Raw genomic sequence first — 24,906 nt, 5'->3', positions numbered from 1 at the left:
CATATGGCCCAGTCCACCTGTCCTGGAGCGCGCAAGGCTCCACTGGCGCCATCACCCACACCATCTGCCCAGGTTGAAATTCCATCAGAGTGGTATGCTGGTCATACCACCTCTTCATCTCATCCTGGCTGGCTTCCAGGTTCGCCTGAGCGAGGGCCCGGAAGCGCTGTGTCTGGTTGCGGATGGCCAGCACATAGCTGAACACATCCTGAGGGGTTTTCCCCGGGGATTTCTCCCAACCCTCCTTCACCAGACTGAGAGGTCCTCTAACAGGGTGCCCGTACAAAAGCTCAAAGGGACTGAACCCTAGAGACTTTTGTGGTACTTCCCTGTAGGCAAATAATAGGCATGGCAAAAAGACGTCCCACTTCCGTCTCATGGGCTCTGTCAGCCCCATGATCATGCCTTTCACGGTCCGGTTGAACCTTTCAACCAACCCATTTCCTTGAGGGTGGTAAGGAGTGGTGAACTTATAAGTTACCCCACACTCCTCCCACAGAGACTTCATATACCTGGAGATGAAGTTGGTACCCCGGTCAGATACCACCTCCTTGGGGAAACCCACACGGGAAAAGATCCCCATCAACGCACGGCCCACCACCGGGGCTGTGGTTGTCCTGAGAGGGATAGCCTCCGGGTACCGGGTGGCATGATCCACCAGGACCAGGATGAACCTGTTGCCTAAGGCGGTCCTGGGGTCCAGTGGCCCCACAATATCTATTCCCACCCGCTCGAAAGGGGTGCTCACTACCGGAAAAGGCTGGAGAGGGCCTTTGCATTTTCCTCCAGCCTTGCCACTTGCCTGGCAAGTCTGGCATGATTTACAAAAGGAAGCGACGTCCGTCTTCATCCCGGGCCAGTAAAAGTGGGTGGCAAGCCTTTGTCGGGTCTTGTCCTGCCCGAGATGTCCTGCAAGCGGCACGTCGTGAGCCAGACCCAGTAGGAAGTCTCTGAACCCTGCGGGTACCACCAGGGTACGTGATCCACTCGGCTCAGCAAACCTAGGCTCACTGTACAACAAGTCATTCTCCCAGTAGAGAAAAAAGTTCTTCGGATCAGCACCTGCTGCCTGGTCTGCAGCCTGGTGCCGCAGACCTTCAAGAGTAGGGCATGTCTTCTGCGCACGGCAGAACTCCTCTCTGGAGGGACCACCCTCTTGCTGCCAATGGGTCAGCTCAGGTATGTCTCCCAGCTCAGCGACCTGTTCCCCTGTAGGCTCCAGGGCATCCCCCGTAGGTTCTGCTCCTTCCTGGACCGTGGGAACAGCGGGGGTGGACGCACCACGCCCCCTGCCCTTCCTCTTTCTGGCAGGGACCTGGGCCACTGTTTCAGGCTCCAGGTCTGCTTCACAACCCTGTCTGGCTGCCATGGACCGGGTGGTCACACAGACCCACTCAGGCAAACCCAACATCTCCAAATGAGCCTGGCGTTCCACCTCCTTCCACGGGGAACTCTCCAGGTCATTACCTAGCAGACAGTCAACTGGCATGGATGGACTCACAACAACTTTGAGAGGACCTGAGACCCCCCCCCACTCAAAGGGAACATGTGCTACCTTGCAAAGGCGCACAGAGTTGTCAGCTGACACTACTGGGTGAAGTACGTCTGGAATGATCAGCTCCTCAGGGACCCACTGACACCTGACCGTAGTCACACTGGCTCCAGTGTCCCTGAGAGCCTCCATCCTCCTCCCATTGATGGTCACCCACTGCCTGTACTTCTTAGTGTTATCAGGGACAGGGGTTTCCTGGACCATCTCTGTGTCTCCTAAAGAGACAAGGGACATAACTGCTAAACCCTCCAAATCACTAGAAATTAAATCCCCCCCAAAAGCTACACTAGCTATACCCGGTGTTGGAGCACCAGTGGGTGCCTGAGATTTCTGGGGACACACAGGAGACTTGTGACCCAATTCCTGACAGTGATAACACTTAATGGGACCCTTGTTATCCGACCTGCCCTTAGGGGGCCAGGTTGGTTTGGGTTTGGACTTGGGGGGCTGGGACTGGTTACCCTGGGAACTATTTTGGGGCCCTTGTGAGAACTCCTTTTGGTTACCCTTGTCCCCCCCACTCTTCTGCTGGGGACCCTGCCCACCTTTGGCAACGGTACCCACAATTCCTCTGTGGACCCTGGTACTGGTCCAGCGGTCCGCCTCCTTAGCAAGCTCAATGGGGTCCGTCAACTTGCTATCTAAAAGATGCTGGCGCAGCTCTGGAACACATAGACTACTCAAGTGCTCCCAACTAATTAAATGTAACAACCCCTTATAATCAGTTACCTTGCTGCCCTTCATCCAACCTTCCAGTGCCCGCGAGTACAGATTCACACACTCCATCCAAGTCTCAGACTCTTTCTTCTTGGAATTTCTAAACTGCAGTCTATACTGCTCTGGAGTAAGTCCATACCTGAGACATAGGGCCTCCTTCATATTGGGATAGGTCATGGCACCTGCTAATTCTAAGGGCTCTAGAGCACTCCTCCCAGAAGCCTCAAAATGTTTCCACAGGCCCGCCCCCCAATGCTGTTCAGGCACCCCATTCATCCTCAATGCAATTTCATACGATGTGAACCAGGCATAGATATCCTCACTCCTATTGTAATTCTGTACTAAATCTTTGGGGATATATACTTTACCCCCCTGCACTGGCTGTGCGCTGCCACCATTTGAACCGGACTCCACCTGCTTGGCCTTGATGTCCAGTTCTCTCATGCTCACTTCATGAGCCAGAAGCAATTTCTTCTCCTCCAAGGCACGGGCATTCTTGCTCTCCTCCGCCGCCTTGTCTACTTCTGATTGCTTCATTTTCATTTTCATAATTTCCAATTCATGGTTTCTCACCCTTTGATTCTCCTCCAACTCCTCTGGAGTGAGCCCCCTACTGGAATGGGAGCTGCCAGCCCTTGAGACTGGTCTGCTCACAGGCAGATCTTGGGGAACAAAACCATCCTCTTCATTTGCATCACTTTCCTCTTGGGCCTCCCACCAGGCCTTCAGGACTCTTTGTAGCACATCTTTTCTAGCTCCGCTTTTAAAAGAGCAACCACGGTCTTTGCAGAATTGCTTGAGATCTTCAACTTTGTATGAATATAAATCCGCAATGGAAAACTCCAATTCTGCCTTCTCGCTTGTTGCCACCTGAGACATGATGCTCTTGAAGAGTTACTCAAAAATAGAATCAAAAATATAGTATGTGGTTGTCTATTGGTCTGCACTTAAACTAGTGATGTACACCAATTACTGTGGGTCAAGTACAAATACAAGTTCAATCCTCACCGCTGACCACCAATGTTAGATCTGGGGGTCTCTAGTTGGCAGGGTAGGTACCACTGTCCAAGTAGGGACCCTTGCTTCTAGTCAGGGAAAGGGGGATACACTGTTAAGATAACCCCTGCTCACCCTCTAGGTAGCTTGGCCTGAGCAGTCTAGGCTATCAAAGGCAATGTGTAAAGTATTTGTACCAACACTCACAGTAACACAGTGAAAACACCACAGATTTACTCCACACCAGTTTTAGAAAAATAATGTATCTTTACTAAAAACTTCACAAGACCAAATATTACAGACAAACCAACATATAATTCAAAAGGTTACTTTAAAGATAGTTCAAGAGTTTGCAGAAAGTACTCCAGGATGTAAAAGTCAGTGTCCTGCACAATGCGACTCTCAATGCACAAAATGCGACACTCTCGTGCCCAACAGTACCTGTAGTTGCGATAAGGTTCCCAAAAGCTATCACAAGGAAGATGGCAAAGGCGATGCGATGCTCCTGAGATCCTGGGGAGGCTTTGCAGCAGCCCTGCTTCACGCAGCAGAGGTGGATGCGCCGGCTCCGATCTGTAGGGGGAGGATGCGATACCTTTGGCTTTCGTTGCGTAGGTTTCTTAGGGGGAAGCTTCACGCACAGGTTCGATGCGACACTCTTCGATGTGGTGCGATGCGTGGCGCAGCGTTGCCTTCCGGCGCCGCAACTCTCGATGCGCCACGGAACGGGACTCTGCGTCGACGCACGCAGCGATTGGAGACTTTTCACGCACCGGCAGTGGTGCGGCCCGCAAACTGGTTCTGCGACAACCCTCGCAATGGCAGGAAGCTTCACGCTTCGGGACGATGCTCGACGCACTCGGCGATGCGGAGACCCTGCGTGTTGCGATGGTGCCGCGATGAAATTTTCCACGCACTCTCGTCTTGCGACACGCAATCGGATGATGCGTTGGGTACCAGTCACTCTTGTTCACGCTTCTGCTTCCCAGCTCCCTCAACACAGCAAAACGACCTCCTGAAGCCCCAAGACTGGGCAAGCACTCCAAGGCAGGTCAGAACTCTCTCAGCAGAGTTCCAGGGGAGCTGGTGGTGAAGTCCTTTTGTTCCTGGGACTTCTTAACAGGGAGCCAGCTCTTCTCAGGCCCTTGGAGATCAGAATCAAAAGAAGGGGACACAGCAAAGTCCTTCCCCTCTCCTTGGCAGCAAAGCAAAACAGCAAGCAGGCAGTCTTCTCCTCTTCAGTTTCTTCCAGCTTTCTCCTTGGCAGAGGTTTCTTCTTAGTTCCAAAGTGATCTAAAGTTTTAGGTGTCTGGGGTCCTCTTCTTATACCCCTCCAAGTCTTTGTCTCTTGTGTTTCAGTGGGGGGATTCCCCTGCTCAAACCGGTTCCTGGGTGTGCTCTGCTCTGGAGCACCTGGTTCCTTTCAGAGTGAGGGGCAGGGTCGTTAGACGCTCAGCAGGAGGTGGAGCCTTCTTTGTGCCAGCAGAGGCAGAGTCCTCAGCCTGGCCAGCAGGGGGTGGAGCCAGCTTTGTGTTTGTCAGGGGCAGCCCTATTCAGACCCAGGGACTACTCCTCCCACCCATCTAAAGCAGATCTCCCTATTCACCCTGCTGCTGACTCATCCAGGCTCCTGGAGCCACCTAGCACATCACCTGACACCAGTCAGCCAACCAGCACACAGGCACGCAGGAAGGTTAAACAGGAGAATAGCTACTTTCTAAAAAGTGCTATTCTCACACAGTGAATTTAAAAACCATCTTGCTAAAAAGATGTATAATTAAATTCTGAACACAGAGATACCAAACTTGGATTTTCTATCTTGCCCTTATGGGAAGATAGGCATGTAAACAGCCTTCCCCATTCTATCCTATGGGCAAGATAGCCTCTCAGCAGTGAAAAACGAAAATGGCTGTAATTCACTACCAGGGCATGTTACACACCTCAGTACATGCCCTACCTTTCAGATACACTGCACCCAGCCCAGGGGGGTACCTAGGGCCACCATAGGGATGCCTGACATGTACAGAAAGGGAAGGATAAGGCCTGGTCAGTGGGTGCACTGGCCAGGTCGACCTGGCAGTCCTGGACTGCACATAGGCACTGCAAGCAGGCCTAAGACATCATTTTAGCGCTACTCCTGTGGGTGGCACAATCAGTGCTGCAGCCCACTAGTAGCATTTGAATCACCAGCCCTGGCACACGCAGTGCACTTTACTAGGGGCTAACAGGTGAAACAAATATCCCAATCATGGATAACCAATCAACACAATAATTTACCAAGGGAGCACTTGCACTTTGACACTGATCAGCAGTGGCAAAGTGCCCAAAGCATCTAAACCAGCAAAAACGAAATCCAGCATAGCATCAAAAATACAGGAGGTAGAGGCAAAAAGTCAGGGGTAACCACGCCAAAGATGCCAGGTCTAACAGATGGTTTCTGACAACCACTACTCCCCACTGAATTGTACTGGCACAGAGTTTCAGCATGGCACACCATCCCTGGATATAGTTGTCAAAGGCTGTCTGTTAGGCCTAATTTTCTCCCTGCCTTTTGTTGACCTCATGAATAGGAATATATTGACATTTGGCTTTAAATAAGGTATTCATCTGAAATCAATAGGGAATTCTGATAGTCCGCTTTGGCGTTCCCCTGCATGCAGATGATGCAACACATAGTTGTGTACACATTAAAAATTGTATTTTTTTCCTACAGTGCCAAACATGTTGTCGTCTGAGCATTCCCTGGCGACCTAACAAACATAGGTATAATTTCAATTTACTGTTTGTAGGCCGAGCACCAAAACTTTACGGGATCTTGGAACCTTGGGCCTGCTCTCACTTGAACCTGTAAGGTCTGGCTAATCACACGCCTCTTCTTTGGATACATTTGACCACTTAGCTATGTAACCTGTTGGAAGGTTGGGTAATACAGAAGTCTATTTAACAAGTACAATGATGGCCATGGCACCTTCCCCCCCCCCCTCGACCCGAGAACCCGAGTGGGGTCATTTTTAGGTCGAGCATTCGAGACCTCTTGCATATACTTTATCATATACTTTAGTATATACTTATATGTGTATGTACTTTGTGGCCTTTGGAGATCAACCCTAGGACTTGTCTGCTTCTGCTTAGGGACTTTTTTTCTGTTCAACTGCCTCTATTTAACTGTCTTGATAGAAAACAAAAGGTCAGTAGAATTCCAGAATTGCTTTCTGCTGAGTAACTTTCTTTTGTTATTTTTCTGCAACTGCCTCTATTTAACATTCTTGATAGAAAACGACTTGCAGAGGTCAGTAAAATACCAAAATCACTTTAGCATTCTCTAGATTCCAGTAAAAAACAAAGCTTCGGACTATACCATTTCCCGCTGAAAGGCAACATTTCTCTCCATGTGTTCCCATACCTGGCATGTCACGCAGTTTGGTGCTTACTTTACCTCCTTAATAAAGAACAGTAGATGTTTCAGCACCCAGGCTAACATGCCGCATAGCTAAATACATATAAGGTCCCAAAGGCGAGACCGATTGCATTGCAAATGCTTGTTTTTACAGCCTCCAATCTGTCTGTACACAAGCATTAATAAATTGTCTGTCTCAGCCCTGAAATTTTGACACACTCCCCTAGTAGGCATTAATTATCTATACCTCTTTACATGCAAGTTCAGGATGCAGCCTGTTTTGAACTTAGTTTATTTCATTGCACCTTCTGTCATGCTTTTCTCTGAGGATTTCCCATGAAACTTTGATTGATACATCTTTGGTTGTGGGACTCTTTGCCCCAATCATTTGGTATGTAAATTTGGGCTTTGGATTATAAGCCTGCTTGTAAATACATTACAATGTACACAATCATATAGCTTGATAAATGATTATTTTATTTTTAGGTGACTCCTGTTCTTACTTTGTCCTGATGATGACCCTGCTCTAAATATTTATATTAAAGGGTCAAAACATTGACATTAGCATATGTGGACTGGTTTTAAAATGTGATTATGGGTTTCGACACTCATATCATGAGTGCCGTTCATAACAGCATATTGTTCCAATCAGTCACATGTATATATTTTTTGTATATAGCATATGCACACTCTTTATTCACTTTATATCACTTCCACTGCTCCGTCACTTGTTAAGTACACCTTTTTCTTTGAGAAATGTAAATGCTGTGTCAATTTGTGAATCGTTTCTGCATTATATGAAGAGAATTGGTCAAATAAATGCACTTACCGCATAACTATAACTAACTCGCAGAGTATTTTGTTAATGACACTATTGCAGTGGAAGTCCAAGGATACACAGCCCCATTGAGACAGATTTGGATAATTCTAATGAGAGTAGGCATTCATGTGTAGATCTGTAGTGCTTACTGAAGGTCTATGATGCTTAAACTGTGTTACACATTATAGATGGAATCTACACTAAAGTAGAGTTCCATGCTACTCAAGCCTACAGGGTCCAGCAATGTATCACCTTGGGATAAACATGCATCCTGAGTGTAGATCCACGGACCCTTACATCATATTTACACTCCTTATGATACTTTAAGACTTGCCATATTTCACTAGATTAGCTTACAATCAAAATCCAGGCCTTTGTTTATACTACTGGGCCAAGTACATTAGTCCACTGTCCTGCAAAAGGACCAAAGGCCTCTTCATACAATAGAGCCAATAACAGTGCTTGGCCCAGTTCCTGAGAAGAGAAAAGGAGGGCAATTGGAAAGGAAGGAGTACTGCATCTGTTAATTCGCTGCCAAACTATACCTGGGCTGCGACAGCTTGTCACACCATTCCTGGGATGGGACAGCTGAGGCCCACAAAAACAAAGGAGGACAGCAAGACCTTTGGAGCCAAACGCAGGAAGGGTTCACCTTTGAAGTTTTTGTGGGGAGGGATCAGGAAACTGTGTCAGTTGAGGTGGAGCTGAGGCTCTCAGGGAAGCTCTTTTCACAGAAAACATGAATTTGCCATGTTGGAGTGTCACAGAATGTAGTGTAGAAGAGTTGGGGCATAAGTGAAGTGATGAGGCAACACCCTAGTGCTGCCCATGGGTGCCTGGTTTCTAGATCTTCCCACCCTCACATCAAAACACCTGAGCATGGGAGAGACTGATGAGAAAACATTGGGCCTGGGAGCCACTCCAGTGAAATTAAGCCCCTGCAAGAGGGACTTTGGAACTTTGACTCCAGCTGATCCCCAGGACTAGGATGGGTCTTTCCAGGACCAGTGGTGCTGGTTCTCCTATTCCCCTTGAGGACAACTTGGGGGAATGGATCTGCTGGGGTACCCTGTATGGTTCTCCTAGGACTTGTGGACTGGCCCTTGACTCACGGATGTCCCCCAGGAGGGAGCCTCAGGAACAAAAGCAGAGGACAGATCTGGTGCAGGGAGCAAACAAGAATTGGTCTTCTGTGGACTGATCACTGACTCTGCTACTGACACACATATGCCCTGCAAGACAGCCTAAGCCTTGGAACATGGGTGGGGCAGCTGCAAGGGTGCTCTGCGTACAGGATGCGGAAAAGCTGTGGAGTATGTCCCCCAAGCAGGAGGGAGCCTCAGGAACAAAAGCAGATGACAGATCTGGTGCAGGGAGCAAACATGAATCAATCTCCCTAAAAGAGGAACCCTTCGCATAACAATGATGAACATATTGGTGCTTTTAGTAATGTGGTGACATCATTACGAATCTAGTAAGCCTGGCTTATTGATAACAACACCCCCTTGTATTGGGTTGCTGCATCTAGTACAAGTGAGGGTATAGTGGCTATAGGCAGTTGCGGCCAGTGCAGGTAAGAGTGGTGGGGCGGGGCACAATGGGGGAAGTCAACAGATGATGGAATAGGGGAAACATCAGTGAGTCAGCGATAAGGCGACTGCAAAGGTCAGTGGTTTTATCTATTTTATTTGTCCTATTCCATCATCAGTCGACTCCCCCATCCCGCTCCACTGCTTTAACCTGCACCAGCCATGACTGGTTATAAGGTTCTGGACCCCATAGGTGTCTAACCTAATATGAGGGTGTCACCAAAGTTATTTCTATCTGCCTGGGTGGATGTAATTGTAACTTAATGCATAGAATTTAGTAGTGTGCATAATAAAAGTACTTTTCCATTTCAAAAGAAAACACACTGAATGGCTGTGGAGGGATGGGCGGGAATAATGCTTTTGAGGCTTTGTTGGTTGGTTTTTACATAGGATGACTTTTTATGGTAAGGTACAATATGTAATATGGCTTTCTGTCCTTTGTAGTTTTTCACTTTCTTCTCAGGGTATCCTCCCACTAATTCTTTCTTATTTCAATTCCTTTTAGGGTTTTCATGGGGTCACCACCGCTGTTCCTTGGCAACAACCCAGGTAAGTAGCTGTTTTATATGAGATAATTGCTGCCTTTTCAACTTTGCTATTCTTCTGTCTATTTCTCTTCTTCCTACCTTGTAGTCAAGAAGGCTAGCGCATTCGAAATTCAGCTTATTGTAGCACAGCATCCAATCAGCAGTATCAAGTGAAATAAATGACATTTCTTGGTACTCTGTCCCGATACCAGGTTAGAAAGGAAAAGGAGAATATCACACACCAATAAGTGGAAAACATATCGTGAAATTGTGCTCATTTTTAAGTATAGACAGTTACTTTGGCTTGTCTTTGTCTGGACTCACCCAGGTAGCCACTACCCTCCAGGTAAGGCACCTGTCGGTGGTGCCTGCTACTCTTCCATCCACATCTTTCCTTCTTCCATTAAAACTGCCAGCAAAGCAAGGTCAGAGAACAAATCACACAAGCACTGATACCTAAAGATTTGTGAACCGATGGCTTGAAAGAAGGTGATGTGCTGTGAGTTATGCGTTATACTACTTATACTGTGATGAGGAAAGTTTTAATGTTGGGAATGTTTTTTATAAATTCATGCTGTATACTGTGCCACTGTGAGAATCACTATGACTAGTCCAGATGGGTAGCGGGCTACTGGTTTTCTTAAATATTGTTAATGCAGAAAATGAATCCAGAAGGAAATCTGAAAGTGACTGCTCTTGTTTTCACTCCAGAGTGTACAATTACAATACCTTCATACCAAGAATTGGAAGACATACCTCCTGTTTATGACAAGGGAAATTGATTATTTTTTAAACAGTATAGGTACATAAATTCTTCGGTATAAAGTTATAAATCTCTGCATAAAAGTTAATCAGCCTCAGCTAGTATTTCTCTCTTTTATTTTTGCTTATTTTCTCTCTCACCTTTAATTTATTTATTATGTTTATTTAAATGTATAGCACATATGACCCAGATTTCCTAAGATTTTGTGTTGGTGTTGCTTCACTATTTTGACACAGCTCGGACACAAATCTATTTTGGGATCTACAAAGCCATGCAAATCCCGATTTGAATGGCTTTGCATGGCTTTATGGAAAAAAAAGTAATGCAAGGCAGCGCAAAGTGTATTACATGGATGGTGCACGGGTGTTCCCATGCATTTATACAAGCATTTTGATGCAAACTCATATTTACTCTGACTTGTAAACATGAGTTTTCGCCTACCTGAGGCTTGCTTAAGGAGGAGAAAAATCTTTAATTCTCATTGGTTCTTCTTCATTCTGCAGCACACACACATAGAGAAAATAGCTTCCAAAGATAGTTTTTGTGCAGGAAGGTACCTGTTCCTTCAGAAAAATGTATCCCGAACACAACACAGGCAATCTTGGGACTTAATGCAAGGATGTCTGTGTTGGCACTATTTAGCCACACGCCCACCAGTGTTAGGAGAGAGCACAACTGTGCCATATCTTTGAAAATATTGTGCAGTTCTGCTCTCTCCCTTTCATGCAATGATGCACTGCAACTTCACTTGCTGCACTGTGTTGCTTGAAATGTTATTTTAAATGTTGTGGATACAATTGTTAGAATCACTATTTTTCCTATTCCATTTCACGTTTTTTAAATAATCTTTGTACATTTTAAATAAATTGGAGACAAATCACTAAATTTAGGTGACTTATTGTTTAATAGACTGTATGCATTTTTAGATTAAGGTCTTCTGTGTGGTCTCTGTAGTCTAATGATATTCATGTCAGTTGGGAATGGCACGATACAGAGGCGGCATGGACTTAGTGAAGATGTGGGGGGTGAAAAACCCAGGGCTATTGTGGGATATGTTTTTATTATTATTTAACACCCCTTATGCACACCACCATACAAAGGTGCAGAACAATGCTAGTGGAACATACAATACATTACTGAACCTTCATCTGTCCAGCCATGACTGGCTAATTAAGAACACTGGATATAAAAACCCATCACAGCCAATATGAAGGCATTAGCCTGATAACATGTTCTCTTTTAACCCACCATGCACAGCTTGATCTGCCTCTCCTCTAGAACTATGACAATAACCAGCAGCACTATGTATCTAGTCTGATCATGGCAACATTTGCTTTCAACTAATTAAGACATTATTATAATCATACATGTAAAATTGTCGCATAAATAAAACATTATCAAGCTCAAGTCTGTTTAAAATATTTCCCCCAAAGGCAATGAATTATTCCAAATGGAAGTAGTCCGCAATATTAATTTCTTTATATAGGAGCACAGTGGTAATTCGTTACAACAGGTTTTAACTAATACAGATTTTGGTGCAAGAAGGGGAGTGTAAAAATTAACTGTCATAGCAAAACAAAAAATACATAATTGCACATGTGTGACCATTCAATCCATGCTCTTTATTACATGGATTTTGTGAAAGTTGGATCCCCTCACACTACACACGAGCTTGAGTGCTTACATGCTTAAGTGCTTGAGGTTCCTATCCAGTAAACCAGTATCTTTTTAACTGTACCCATAAAATGCTCAAGATCAGTGCCAGGTCTATTACATTGTGTACCGGGTGATGAATGCTGCAATTTGAAATGAAGAGGCGTGTCTGGGGTAGAATGCATATTACACAATATTTGTATTATTGTAAGCAGCATATTTGTTCTATGATTATGATAGGTTTTTCATGACTTCCTGAAATTAAATTAAAGAGATATTAACTTCCAGATCATTCAGTCACTTCTGCAAGGCCATCTGTAGAAGAAAAAGAACTTTTATATTCAAAATATATGTGATGTTTCACCTGGCATGAAGTATTTCAAAAGACAAGTAATTTATAAGTCAACATTTTAAGATATATCATCATATATGAAATCCAAAGGGATTGCAGGTTTTTCAAAAGGATTTGCACTTGATGAACTAAATCTTTTTCTGCGATGCTGGTGCGAAAAACCCCGAGTCACCAAGAAAATATCCCCAATTAACTAATTTCCTGAGGCAGTCTATTCCTCTGAGAGTGGGGCACTTGTCATTAAAAGCCTTTCAAAGCCCGGAAAAGGAAATTAAATGATGAGGAGGAATCATCCTGGCACGGATAACAATTATTTTAAATGAAATAAATAAACATGGACCAAGTGAGGGAACAATTAACTATTTTCCTAAGAGAGGTGATAGGAAAGCAAAATAGATTATAAAAGGCCAGATCAGTTACTACTCTCAACTGCTTGAGTGTGGCTGACAAACTGTTCACATCATGCACACTCCTTGTGTAGGACAATTGATGTGAACAGTTAATCAAGCAGTGAGGACACAGGAAAAATTCTAGTGCTTACACCAGAGGCTTCCCCCAATTTTAATATTGGTAGGGGCAGACTCAGAATTTCTTCCAGCATACGGTATGGCACCTACAGCACTCTAAAAACAGCAAGTGTATGCTTCTCTGCGCATCCCATGGAATTTCTGTCCCTGCAGGGGTCAAAAGTGATTGCTGCTCAGGGATGACGATGGGGCCACAATACCTAATCAGGAATCCCTACCAGAAGACGGTGAAGTTTGTTTTCCTGGGTATGACACTCACAGGCATGGGTAGACCACTCTCAGGTGGCATCAAACTTTATTTACCATTTTTAATTCCCTGGGGGAGGGTACTATTGGGCTACATACCAATGAACGGAAAATGTGGTAGCCATTTTGGTTTTTCAGCACTTGTGCCTGGGGTTTTTAAGACGCCTCCTGAGAAGGAACCAGACATGTGGGGTACATCTGCCAAGGATTCCTGCTTGGGGATCACTGTTTCTGCTGGTGTTTCAGCAGGACTGTGGTCCTTTTTTGCTCTCTTGTTGTATCATTCACATTAGTACTCACCCCACAATAGCATACACAATGAAACAATGGTCAGCTACTGGCTCCATTCACCATGAAAAAGGAGATTCTATTTTTTCACAAGGAGAACATCAACACACAAAGTTGTTTTCTTCTGCCTCATGGACTACTATGATGTTAATATGTGCTTTTCAAGGCCCAAAAGTATGTTTCGGTTTAGTCAATGTTGTTTTTAGACTGACAGAAGCCCAGCAGCTTCCACAACAATAAAGATTTTCCCCAAACCATGTATTTAGATGGTCAGCCCACTAAAGGGCCTAATCAATTTTCAACTTTTTTTCTTCCCTTGGGGAGGAACAGCCACCCCCAAGAAGGGGTACATGTAAAAATGTAATTATATTTGCCTTATTGTGTGCGCTGCAAGTTGAGCACATTTTTATCTTTGTTGTTTTTAGCTCAGTGAATGAAGACTTTGGAGAATGGAGACAATCCATTTCTTTTTTGATATAATTGCTTTGCCTGTCACTATAACTGTTGTGCAACATTGTGATTTGCACAGCATTGCATAGTATTTTCATTTTCAACTCATATCACACACACAACTGCCTCAGATCATTTACATTTCTACAAGAACCTCTACATTCTACCTAGCACACTGTATTGAGGAAGGAATTTTCATATAGTTAACAGAAATGACACTGTGTGTAGCTGGATGACTGCTGTAGTAATGACAAAAACCCCTAGGCAATATCAATAAAGTAAACAAATTACACAATATCTACGACAATAAGAAGACCAAGGAAGACGGAAAAAATATGTTCAAACTTGTTACTATTTTAATAATTTCTTCTCATATTAACTTTGAGTTAATAAAGATATTGCCACTTTTTAACTTTTTAGTTATACATATTTATTAAATGTAATGTGTTAAATATTGTTTCATTTTTTAGATGTTTTGTATAAATATCATTTGTTTAAATAATATGAGAAGAAATTATTAAAATAGTAACAAATTTGAACATATTTTTTCCGTCTTCCTTGGTCTTCTTATTGTCGTAGATATTGTGTAATTTGTTTACTTTATTGATATTGCCTAGGAGTTTTTGTCATTACTATTCAAGTCCCTGTCCTAGGAATTGAACTATCCATTGTTCAGGGGGTCCTTGTTTTTTCTCATTAGCGAGATGACTGCTGGCCTGACTATAATTTAAATAATGATGGAGACCTCTAAGACAGGTCTGATGCTCAGCAAGCATGAGACGTGAGGATCCTGGATCATAATCGGAAAGAATGATTTCAGACTGGATTTCCAGCCCATCATGACTCATCTTCCTGTGGTGATTCTGAAGAGTGTAGCCATGGCAGACTTAGTGAACCTTCACCAGCACAATATGTGCAGCTGAGACACAGTGGCAATGTAGCTCAATCTTGAGTACAAGACACTACCATTCTGAGCAAAGGACCTTATCCTAGGGCACACTGTGGACTATCACTTCACTTTGGAAGTTGAAAAATATCCCTCCCTACACACCTCAATGGAATGTGCACAAACCTTCAGTAGTAGTAGTTTATTCGATCAACAACATGATCATTTACATACAAAACATATCTCATAACATACAATATTTCATTGGATTAAAAATAGAACAAAGAAAAACAAGAATTACATCACCTTCATAATACTGAACATCGTAAGAGAGTAGGATAATACAATTATTTACTGGTGTAAGGTGCTTTAACACTTTAAAAGCACCTAAAATAGACATTAAGAATACACCAGCATTCATAAGACAGTTCATAAACATCGTTACATGCTGCAGTCCCTCTATGTAACCTTAGAGCATGCATTGCCTACGTATTTCAGACTCGTGCCTAGAGATATTATTTTTCCAACTTAGACCTCTTCCACCAAGCATAAAGCAAATATCTTGAAAGTGTAAACACAAGCCACCTTGTCATATCTAATCTGAATACACGTAGTGCATCTGCGGGACCTGAGAACAACAGCAGATGACATGCTGGGATAATCCATATTTTTCTTGAGTTAGCAAAGAGGGGACAGAAGAAGATAAAGTGTTCTATAGCTCCTGGGCTATAGCCACATGACGGGCACAACGAAGTTACAGTAGCATTCGCGCAGCTGTATTTCATAGCATTCAATGGGAGAACTCCCATCCTAAATTGAATATAAAGTGCTCGTGCCTGAGGGGGTTTAACATCATCCATATAATTATCAAACTTAAAACAACTTTTAACATTTAAGAATCTTATGGTTAAAGTGCCAAGTGACCTGGTATTAGTGCAAGAAGAGTCAATAACATCCCAGTACTTTTTTTTAAGCTGAGGAATAATTTTTTTAGTAATGGACTGTGGAGCATCCCAAATAATCCCCAAAACCCAATTAAAAAAATCACTGTCTGACCTTTTTGAACCAGACCAATCACCCTGTTTGTCTTTCGAGGTTTAATATTTCTTCCACTGCGTCTTTTACTGGGATCTGGGTATTATTGATCATAAGCACCTTAAGGACAGTTGTGTGGGTGATAGATTTTAGGCCAAGATCAAGGAGTAATGGTAACAATGGTGTGTTCATTAGCAGATTAAGGCTTGCTCTAAGAATTTTTTTCTGCAAATTCTAACTTATTAAGGTGCTCCAGCCCCCATAGTTCGGCCCCATAAAGGGCTGTGCCCAACCCTTTGGCCTGATGTATTTCTAAGGAGGGAGAAATTGTGGGGAAGGCTGGTCGCTTGACTCTCTTTACTATTGTGAAATTCACATGCTGAAGTATGAGTGCTTTTCTGAATTTGTGGAGTCCATGCCATGTTATCACTAATTCTAACTCCCAAGTAATCAAAGACCTTAACATGCTCTGACAGTTGGGAGCCCAACCTCAGTTTCCCCTTAGAAGATTTATAAGGATTAAAATCCATAAACTTTGTTTTAGAGCAGTTTCTTCAAGGCCCTGCTCCTTGCATGCTGATGCAAACTTAGTTAAAACTTTCTGAATACCCATTGGGGTTCTAGAGATGAGCAGCATGTCATCTGCAAATAAAAGAGAGGGAACTTATTTGCCAGCTAATTTTGGCCGGTCACCTCCAAAGTCATAAAGATCATTATTGAGCCCGTTCATATACAAGGTAAACAGGGTTGGAGCCAAAACACAACCCCGGTGCACCCCCTTTGAGACAGATATGTTGTCAGTTAGACTGCCATCTAGTTCCACCTCACTTTGGCATAATTACCTTATGTAGATGGACCAAAGCTTGGAGCAGGCCGCAAGGAAGCCCAAGGTCCCAAAGGGCAGCCCAAAGCCTGGTGCGATCTATGGAATCAAATGCTGTTTTGTGATCGACAAACACAACGTACAGGTGGCCCTTCTTGATCGTGACTTTCTTCCAAATAAACAGAAGGAAGTAGAACCCCTGATCTAAAGTGCTTGCCGAAGCAAGTGGGAGAGTATACTGTTTTCCTCTATCCAACTGTTACGATGCAACAAAGACTCTCTGGGATACATCTATAAGGCCAATAGGCCTATAATTTGAGGGATCCCCTTTATTACCTTTCTTAAATATGGGGATTATTTCAGCACCCTTCCAGGTCACGGGGATATCGCCCCCGCTCGTGTGATGGCATTAAAAACTATATAAAGCAATGGGTTCCATATATTGGGCTCAGATCGATACAGATCTCTAGGTAGTCTATCTAGCCCTGGTACTTTCCCAGTCTCAAGTGAACTAATTGCATTCACAGTTTCCTCTAAGGAAAAGCTAATTACATCTTCCACTACTGGCTCTATGATACAATTCCTGCCTGTTAATGTTACCTCACCCTCGGTCTCAAAGTCCTCTCTAGAATATAATTTCTGAAAATACTCTTCCCAGACTGTATGCCAAAGTCATCTTCACTGAACAGCTGGGTTACCCCTTTAGAGAGATGATGACAGAAGAACTAACAATACTTCAATTTGGATGTCTCAGCTAATGTACGCCAATTCTCTATCTCCCAGCTCAATTGTTGTTTTCTTGTAGACTCTTCTTTTGTTTATTATATCAGTCCTCATTCCTTTATTTACAGCCGCAGTTAGCTCAATTCTGGCTTGGCTGCATTCTTCATTATACAATGGAGCAGCATTTCTATTGACCATATTTGAACTACACTGTCTGCTGAAATAGGGCTTTATACTATTAGATAATAGAGCTAGACATAATGCTATCATCATTTATGTTAGGATTTCCCAATACAGCAAGAGTCTGTGCCACCTCTGTGTAGATGTTAGGGAGCATCTTCTCATCAGCAATTACTTGGGGCCATTTGATTCTCCTATTATTATTAGTGGTAACAACAGGAGCCGTCACTCCAGCTCCTCCTCACTCAACTCCATTCTCACCAGCGATAGTGAGCCAGACAACCAGGGAAACTCTGCCCAGAAACACACCACATCTAGTTTTTGACAAGAGGTACAGACCATAAGACGGGAAAACAGGACACAACAAAGACAAGGTACACTGGACAGAAAACCCGTAGAGCGAAAAGATCTGGAGAAAGAAGAGTACAAAAAGAAACTGAGGTCCGGGGACGGGAGGAAACAATAACAGTCAGAGAAGAAGTTCAGGTAGTCAATCTCTCCTCCAAACCACTCTCTGAAGATATGATATCCCTATTGAGCAAAGGTCTTAATTTCAATCCCCATGAATCAGGGGACCTTTGCAGATCAAAAATAGATCTATTCAAATTCATTAGGAGACTGAAACTTAAAAACACTTTTCAGGGATTCCCATTGTAGACAACAGTACCAAGAGTATTTGCAATACTAATCCCTTGAACCTCCAAAGCATCAACGACATCAAGGCCACGCACTTACTACTATCGCTTACGGACATGGAGGATCCTCCCCTCAGTTTAGAACATCTTATGCAGGACCTAGAAATAGACACTGACTCCACCATCTCTAGTGGCCTAAAAACTAAGTCTAATTGGACACCGACATTACCAGGGGGGAACTCCAGAGATGTCTTCTACAACTTGGTTTTAGAAGACTTAGACAAATACGAAAACAAAACTCTCACTAACAAACGTAGGTCAAAAGACAACTTGACTAGAAGTGAACGTCTAGCCCTTAAGACACTGAGCACAGACCTAGATATTATCATTAGAGAGGCGGATAAAGGGGGGAACGTGATAGTCATGAACACTACTGACAATCACAACGAGATAATGATGCAACTGCAAGACAACACTTGTTACGAACTCCTCAACAATAACCCCACAGGCCCGCTGACTCTTATGATTAATAAAAACCTTTCAGATTGGCACATTCAAGGTCTCATTGATGAAGAAAAGGCACTTTACATGAAGGTAGTGAGGCCTAATTTCCCCTGCTTATACACCCTCCCAAAGGTACACAAACAAGCTACTTTTCCACCGGGAAGACCCATTGAGTCTGGCATAGGGGGGCCAACAGAGAGATTAGCACAGTATGTGGATTTATTTCTTAGCCCAATGGTCAAAAACTTACCTTCCTATATTCAGGACACTAAATACATCTTAGGTGTCCTTGCTGATGTCCAATGGCAACAAGATATGATCATGGCCACACTAGATGTGGTATCACTATATACCTCCATTAAACCCGACTTAGATCTTAAGGCAGTAACACATTTTCTACACAACAGACCAGCAACACTCTGGCAGCATACAAGTATGCCCACAGCCATGATGGAAATCATACTCAACAATAACTACCTCATGTAAGACAGACAATGGTACAAACAGATCAAGGGCGTAGCCATGGGCTCGAGATTTTCGCCCTCCTTCGCCAACCTTTACATGGGCTCACTTGAATCAGAATGGATATGGGGTAAGAAAGGGGCCCCATGGACAGACAGTATCATTTACTGGGGACGTTACATTGACGACTGCCTTCTTCTTTGGTCTGGTTCGCAAGAAAAACTAGTGGCTTTCTGTGACCATCTTAATTCGAACGACATGGACATGCGTTTCACATGCACCTCCAGTGCAACAAAAGTTACCTTCCTGGACGTAGAACTGTATGTAAAAGAAGTAACACTACACAGTCGACTCTACCGCAAGGAAACCTCCTCTAACGCCATCCTGCATGCAGAGAGTACCCATCCCATACATCAAATACAGGCCATTCCCTATGGGGAGTTCACAAGATCGAGGAGAAACTGTAGTGAAGACACTGAATTTTTAGAATTGTCTAACTGACATGAAAAACAGATTTACCAGAATGGGTTACAAACCACGCACCATACAAAAAGCCGCTCTGAGAATTGGGAAAACAAAAAGAGACAAAGCCCTTCATGTGAAAGAAACATCCAAATCACAGACCCAACCAGTCAGGCTCATCACAGACTATAACGAGATAAGCGTGGTGATAAGAAATAGCTTCAACAAACACTGGGACACCTTACGAGCAGACAAAACATTAAAAGAGTTCCTTACAACAAGACCTCAGATCACCTTCAGACGTGGTAGAACTCTGAGAAACAGACTCAGTCCCACGCACCACCGCAACCTCTTCCTGGCATACTCCACACATAAAAGGTTTTTTCAAATGTGGCTGCTGTGGAGTCTGCAAATGGGCTCAGAATAGTATAAAAACTTTCTCAGGTAAGACAAAACTTAAGTATGACATTAATTGCAATATCAATTGCAACACAAAATATGTAACCTACATTCTTGAATGCACATGCAAGAGACAGTATGTTGGTAGCACCATCAGACCCTTGAAGGAACGAATCATGGAACATGTCAGGGCAATGCAAAACGGAGATGCTAGATACCCTATGGCCCTGCACGTAGCATCATGCCTGACGCAATGCAAACACAAGAGACTTATATTTTTTGGTATGGATGTCAACCAACCAAGTTTCAGAAGTGGAAATCGCGAACTCAGATTGAGGCAACTTGGATAATGCGTCTGCATACCGTGAGACACGGCCTAAACATTGACCACGAACTACAATACTTCCTAGGAACCTAATACCCTGTCTCTTGAACAGGGTCACTGCCCTCCTGCTTCTTTGCATTCTGACTCCGATCTCTGTCGATTTTTCATGTGATACCTACACACCTTTGACATAGCGCGATCTACAGCGAGATTCTGTAATTTGAACATTTGATCTTTTTGTTTCACATTATTTTATGTATAGTTTCTCTTGATTTAGAATTAGGACGTCGCACCCTAATTGCACTACATCTATTATTTTATGCCCCTGCTAACCAATTGCACATGCAAACCCTTCACATATAGTTTTGATTCCGCTGTTTTTCTTGCCAACCTCATACCGGTGAAAATGTCCTTTTCCACGTCGAAAACATTATACTTCGATACTATTATTGGATGATGTTTTGTATGTAATCAAGTGTTTCTTTACATTGTGCAACCTCCTTATACTATTATTATTCTTTACTTCATTCCATCTCCTATCATCTGCCCCTTTTAGTTTTTCTTTTTCTTTTTCCTTTTGTAGAGCACAATTTCTCTTTTGAACATGATGCCTAATAGAAATGCATCTTTTACATTTCCGGTCAAAATGTCTTCTTACTTTCGCCCTCACTTCCGTTTAGCCACTTAAATGGTGGAGTTCAGCGCTCTAGTCCTTTTTTCCTCGCTTACTATTTAAAACACTTCCTGCCATGCCGTCTCCTTCTACTAACCGGAAGACGAGACGGAGCAGTCTTCCACCAGACCGAGAACGACGGTATGCGTTCCTCCCGTACCCCGCGCTCTCAACCCTTTGTTTTTAAACCCTTAGGCAACGGAACTTACTATTGGCTCTTCCATTTTCAGGTCCACCCGTAGGACAGTGGTACACGTCCTCCTACATTTCACGGAAAACAGAACTTTTGGGGTTAGTGACTGACCTGTCCTCCCCTTATACCTTTCGAGGCATTTCAATAATATTAACCCGTCTCACCGACCGGGTTGGAATTATCACCGGGCCAGCGGTGAGTGTCTCATTCCGTTGTAAATATTAGTACCATAACTTTAACCCGAGTTGCCCTTTTCTTTTCGCTGAATTTTTGTCTAAAGCATTTACCTTTTCTCCCCAGATTTCATGCACAGCCGTGTTTTCATCCCCAACAGGTAGTTGCTTGACTTTACCGCACTCCCCTTTAACTTATAACGCGCTCCACCGCATGACATTTAGACGATTCTTTAGCGTTTTGTCTTTCTTCAGTTACCCTTGTGCGCCTGTACTTACTCTCCTTTTCTTCTTACCTTCATCCTACTATCTCTTTGCTAAAATTCTAATTGTGAAATAAGTTTTACTACCGTTTGTTTTAGATAATCACTCATGCTGCACCTACCAACAAGACACTTTCACCACAAATGCCTTGTTATGGTAAACAATTTTGATTACGTCCTTTTTCGTTTAGATATATAATTTTTACCAATGCGTGTATCCTATTTACAGGGACTGTTTTTTTTGTCTAAACAATGGTGTTGTTGCGAATTACTTGAACATCTTTATATCCTCTTGAACTAATGCAATTGGATTTAAGAATCCATTACCAGATCTACTGCTAACAATCATTTAGGCAATCGTGCTGCATCCAACCCAGACACCGTTTTCTCAACTGTTGGCAGCCTGCTCTATTTGAAATGATTCTGAACATGTTATGATCGTCTAGATATTTTCACCTTGTAAACACGCTCTTGATATTTCTTATGTGACCAGATTTTGGCGAATAATTATGACTTTTCCTTCTGTAATAATTATGTTAGTCCAAATCATTTGTCATGAGACGCAACTCTAGTGCTTTTTGCAGTTAGTCACTGTGTGTACTTTCTGCACTACTCTCTTAAGGTCTCCATTTTAACTGGGTGCTCTTTTCGTCATCATCACCTTCACTTTCACATTTGTTTTACATTCTGTGTATTAAACAGTTTTCTTTGTGTCCTTCCCAGCCCAGAAGAGTCACGGGATGATTCCCGTATGACGAAACACATGTCGGCTGGTTTTTCTTTCTGTATCTATTAGAGGAAACGTGATATAAACTTCAACTTGAAAGACATTCCTAATGTTGACCTTCATATTTTGTACAAACAACAATACCGAATGATGGTTTTTACACTGAAACACACCCTAAAAAACATGTGCGCAGGACTTGGTTACTGCTCTACTTCTGTCTGGCTGATTGTCCTTCCTGGTCCTGCCCCTGTATTTGCATGACTGTAGTTTTCTAGTCTTGCCCTGTATTTGCGTGACTGTATTTTTCTATTTCTTATTGGCCCCTGCTTTTTTTCTCTACCCGTGAGTGCTGAGTGAGAGGGTTGTTCTTCCCGCCGCTGCTGCCCCTGCAGTCACGCCCACTGTTCCAGCCATCTCCCACCCCCTACCTCTGCTCCCGCCCCCTTCTTATGGCAACTGCTGCGTGGTCGTACCGCTGGCGCGCCGAAGCCGCGCCTAAGGCAAGTCCGTCTGTGCCTGTCCGCGCCTGGACCACGCCCAGCACCAGCACCAGACCCCCTGGCCCCAGCGAGCACCACAACACCAGACGCCGCAACGACGCCACAACCCTCCACATGCTCAACACCGGCCGATCCACCTCCTGCTTCCAGGCCACCCCGAAACTCACCCACGGACCCCTCACCTGCCGTAACTGCAGCTACACCAGCCAGCGCACACCTGTACATCCTGCCCACCCTAACACTGCTGGCCACAACCACCTCAGCTGTGTTCTGCTCAACACCTGCTCAGTCCACAAGCACGCTGTCGAACTCTGGTATCTGTTCGACTCCTACACTCCGGACATCGCCTTACTGACAGAGACCTGGATGAACAACTCTTCGGCGCCCGACATAGCCATAGCCATCCCGGATGGCTACAAGATCACTTGCAGGGATCGTAACAACAACCGACCAGGAGGAGGAATCGCCATCGTCCACAGGAACACCATCAGCATTGCGACCAACACCGAAGACTTCCTCAGCACGGCCGAACATCTACACTTCCAGATCCACGTCGATCACAACACCACCCTCAGAAGAACACTTGTCTACAGGCCACCGGGACCTGACCACAGTTCAGCTAATCCATTGCCGACCTCATCAGCACGCATGCCCTCACCTCCACAGACTACATCCTCCTCGGAGACCTGAACTTCCACCTCGAGAACACCAACGACAGCAATTCCACAACGCTGATCGACAACCTCGCCAACCTCGGACTCAAACAACTCGTCATGACTCCCACCCACTCCGCTGGTCAAATGCTCGACCCCATCTTCTCCGCCAGCGACCACGTTACCATCAGCCACGCCACCGAACTCCACTGGACTGACCACCACTGCATCCACTTCTCCTTCGAGAAACACAGCACACACAACCAACCACAACGTATCCCACACCACAGCTGGAAAAAAGTCACCGAAGACCAGCTCACCACCACACTCACCCGAGACCCTCCACCCAAGCCCTCGGATACCGACACAGCTGCCAACAATTTCAGACAATTTATCGACAACTGTGCCAACACCCTCGCCCCGATAAGGAAACCCTCCAACAGGCGCACCAACACGAGAGCCATCTGGTCCAACACCGACCTCCAAAATTCCAAGCACACCTGCAGAAGACTCGAGAAACATTGGCGCAATGACCAGACACCAGACAACCACGCAGTCCTCATAAATGCCAGACGAAAACACCACCAACTCATCCGATCCACCAAAAGAACCTCCTTCAAAGAACGCATCGACAACAACGCACACAATAGCAAAGAGCTCTTCAACATTGTAAAAGAACTTGCCACCCTCAGCTCCTGCTCCATCGATATACCGCCATCACAAGAACTCTGCGACCCCTTGGCTACCTTCTTCCACTGCAAGATCCCAGACATCCACAACAGCGCCGACACCCAGACACTGACGACAGACGCCATCCCCCCCGACTCTGCACCCACCAAGCACATCGACCCTCTACTCTCCTGGCACAACGTCAACGACGAAGACACCATCAAAATTATGAACACCGTCCACTCCGGCTCACCCTCCGACCCCTGCCCCACCACATCTTCAACAAAGCAAGCTCCATCATCGCACCCCAACTCAGGAAGATCATCAACAGCTCCTTCGAGATCGCCACCTTCCCAGAAAGCTGGAAACATGCCGAGAATAGCCCTTCTCAAAAAACCCAAGGCAGACCCAAAGGACCTCAAGAGCTTCTGACCCATCTCCCTGCTCCCGTTCCCGGCGGAAGTCATCGAGAAGACCGCCAACAGACAACTGACCCACTTCCTGGAGGAGAACAACATCCTGAAGTCCTCCCAATCCGGCTTCTGCAGCAATCACAGCACTGAAACCGGCCTCATCGCCGCCACTGACGACATCAGAACCATACTGGACAACGGCGAAACTGCAGCCCTCATCCTCCTGGACCTCTCAGCCGCCTTCAACACCGTCTGCCAAAAAACCCTGTGCACACACCTCCATGACACAGGGATCCGAGACAAAGCCCTGGACTGGATCTCCTCCTTCCTT

General features: G+C 44.6%; 1 long non-coding RNA gene across 2 annotated transcripts in view; it reads left to right on the top strand.

Moving 5' to 3' along the window:
* The window catches only part of LOC146783977 (uncharacterized), a 181,060-nt gene that overhangs the window by 7,222 nt on the left and 148,932 nt on the right, over window positions 1-24,906 (top strand). For both annotated transcript variants that reach the window (XR_014970428.1, XR_014970427.1), the window contains exon 2: window positions 9,577-9,620. This is a non-coding gene — a long non-coding RNA (uncharacterized LOC146783977). The remainder of the gene's footprint in view (window positions 1-9,576; window positions 9,621-24,906) is intronic.

Source organism: Triturus cristatus, chromosome 11 (assembly GCF_964204655.1).
Source record: "Triturus cristatus chromosome 11, aTriCri1.1, whole genome shotgun sequence".
NCBI lineage: Eukaryota > Metazoa > Chordata > Amphibia > Caudata > Salamandridae > Triturus > Triturus cristatus.
This window is presented reverse-complemented; position numbering and strand designations above follow the sequence as displayed.